The 2,138-nt window shown below is 37.5% G+C and overlaps 1 pseudogene; it reads left to right on the top strand.

The window, feature by feature from the left end:
• Nucleotides 1–466: 466 nt before the first annotated feature.
• On the top strand, nucleotides 467–1,482 carry LOC139038091 (NADH dehydrogenase (ubiquinone) complex I, assembly factor 6-like; annotated as a pseudogene).
• The last annotated feature ends 656 nt before the right edge of the window (nucleotides 1,483–2,138 follow it).

Genomic DNA, 2,138 nt, shown 5'->3' with positions numbered 1-2,138 from the left:
CACTACCTCCTTTAAGTCTTACTCAAATGTCACCTTCTCAGAAGTAAAAACTTATTGAATTAATAATTAAGTAAATGGATTTCAAATCAATAACTTTTATAACTATCAAGCACTTTTGCTTTATAATGATTCTATTATTTTTCTTTTTTAAAGCACATGTGTCCCATCCATATATTCTCAAACTGTACAGAATTAGATTCCTTTACAATGTCTTATTCATTAAATCCATGATTACTTCTTGACCTTAGATGTTTTGGAAGCATACAATAATGTCCAATGTTTTCTGAAGTAGTATGTGGTAACTTGCCTCAGTCATTAATTAGCTTTAATATGTGACATAAATGAAGTAGTCTTTTCTTTATAATAAGGGAGACAAGCTTGTGTCTCCTTATTTTTTTCCGAAGTTGCAAACTACTGTCAGAAATACGGATGGCGGTGGGTGTCCTGGCAGTCTATGCTAGGCTTGATGTGGGGACCGCTACAGCTTGGCATCCCTGACTTGTCCTGCTGCTGGCCGCCCCTGGGCCTGTGGGCACATGTCTGGCAGCTCTCCAGGCAGAGTGTGGCCATGGCCAGCGGACCTGACACCTCAGGCACTGGCCACTGCTGCTTGGAGTCACTGCGGAAACAAGATTATGAAGGCTGTTTATACTCCCTGCTTCTCCCTGCCGAATCCAGAAGCTCTGCTTTTGCACTGAGAGCCTTCAATGTGGAATTGGCTCAGGCTAGTTAAGGACTCTGTCTCTGAGAAAACAATTGGACTGATGCAAATGCAGTTTGGGGGGAGAAAAAAAAAAAACTGTGAATGATTTATACTGTGACAGTCCACCACATCAGCGTGTGGCCACTGAACTATGTAAGGCTGTCAGAAAACATAATCTGACTGAAAGATGGCTTGTGAAAATCTCTGATGAAAGAGAAAAGAATTTGGATGACAAAGTATATCATAACATCCAGGAACTACGAAATTATGCTAAAAACACTCAGAGCTCTCTTCTTTATCTAACACTAGAAATATTGGGTATAAAGGATCTTCATACAGATCATGCCACAAATCACATTGGAAAAACACAAGGCATTGTCACTTGCTTGAGAGCAACACCCTGTCATGGTAACAGAAGAAAGCTGTTCCTTCCCATGGGTATTTGTATGCTGCATGGTGTTTCACAAGAGGATTTTCTACAAAAGAGCCAAAATGAAAATGTGAGAGATGTGGTGTATGATATTGCCAGCCAGGCACACTTGCACCTAAAGCATGCTAGGTCCTTCCACGAAAGTGTTCCTGTGAAAGCATTTCCTGCTTTTGCGCAGACGGTTGCTCTGGAGGACTATTTAAAGAAAATCCGACAAGTAGATTTTGATCTATTCCACCCATCTTTACAGCAGAAGAATATTTTACTTCCATTATCTTTGTATGTTCAGTCATGGAGAAAAAGATATTTTAAAAAAGCAAAAAAAGGGATATGGATGGCAATTAGTTAATGAATAATGTAAGAGAGTAGTTAGAATAACATAGAAAGTTAGGTATAAAATGAACAAACCTATCAAAGAAAAAGTCATTTCTCCAATATGGTCAGGATGGTAGCAGGTATATTATCACTACAGGAAGCAGCTTTGACTATCAAGTTGGTGAAGAATAATTACAATTGTCAGGCAGAAAAATGATGAGATTGTGGGAAATTGAGCATTCCAAAATTCTCACAGAAGTGTTGACTTCATGTTATAGTCCGCAAACTCATTTTAATGCTATAAGATTCAATTCACTTTTCCAGAAGTCAGCTGTTGCCAGTTTTTGTCCTGCCAATTGTGAAATGTTCCAGTGTGATTTTTGTGTTTGTTTGTTTTATTTGTTTGAGAATTCATTATCACATTGTCAGATTTCTAGGTCATTGCTTAGAAAGGCAATTTTAGTAGTGTTTTAAATCACCCATGTGATAAACCTTTTCTTTGGAACGACCTCTGTCTCAATCATCCAAAATAATTTCATAATCTCTCTTGGATAAAAAGTTTATAGATTTGAGGCCACACAATTCTTTCCTTGGCTAAAATAATAAATTTTCCCAAGCTAAAAAGAACTTTCCCAAACCATTTTGAAAAAAAAAAAAATTGTGACACTCTACCACAATTTCTAATTGAAA

Source organism: Odocoileus virginianus, chromosome 13 (genome assembly GCF_023699985.2).
Source record: "Odocoileus virginianus isolate 20LAN1187 ecotype Illinois chromosome 13, Ovbor_1.2, whole genome shotgun sequence".
In the NCBI taxonomy this organism is placed as follows: domain Eukaryota; kingdom Metazoa; phylum Chordata; class Mammalia; order Artiodactyla; family Cervidae; genus Odocoileus; species Odocoileus virginianus.
The sequence above is the reverse complement of the archived record's forward strand: the minus strand, read 5'-3'. Positions and strand labels throughout refer to the sequence as shown.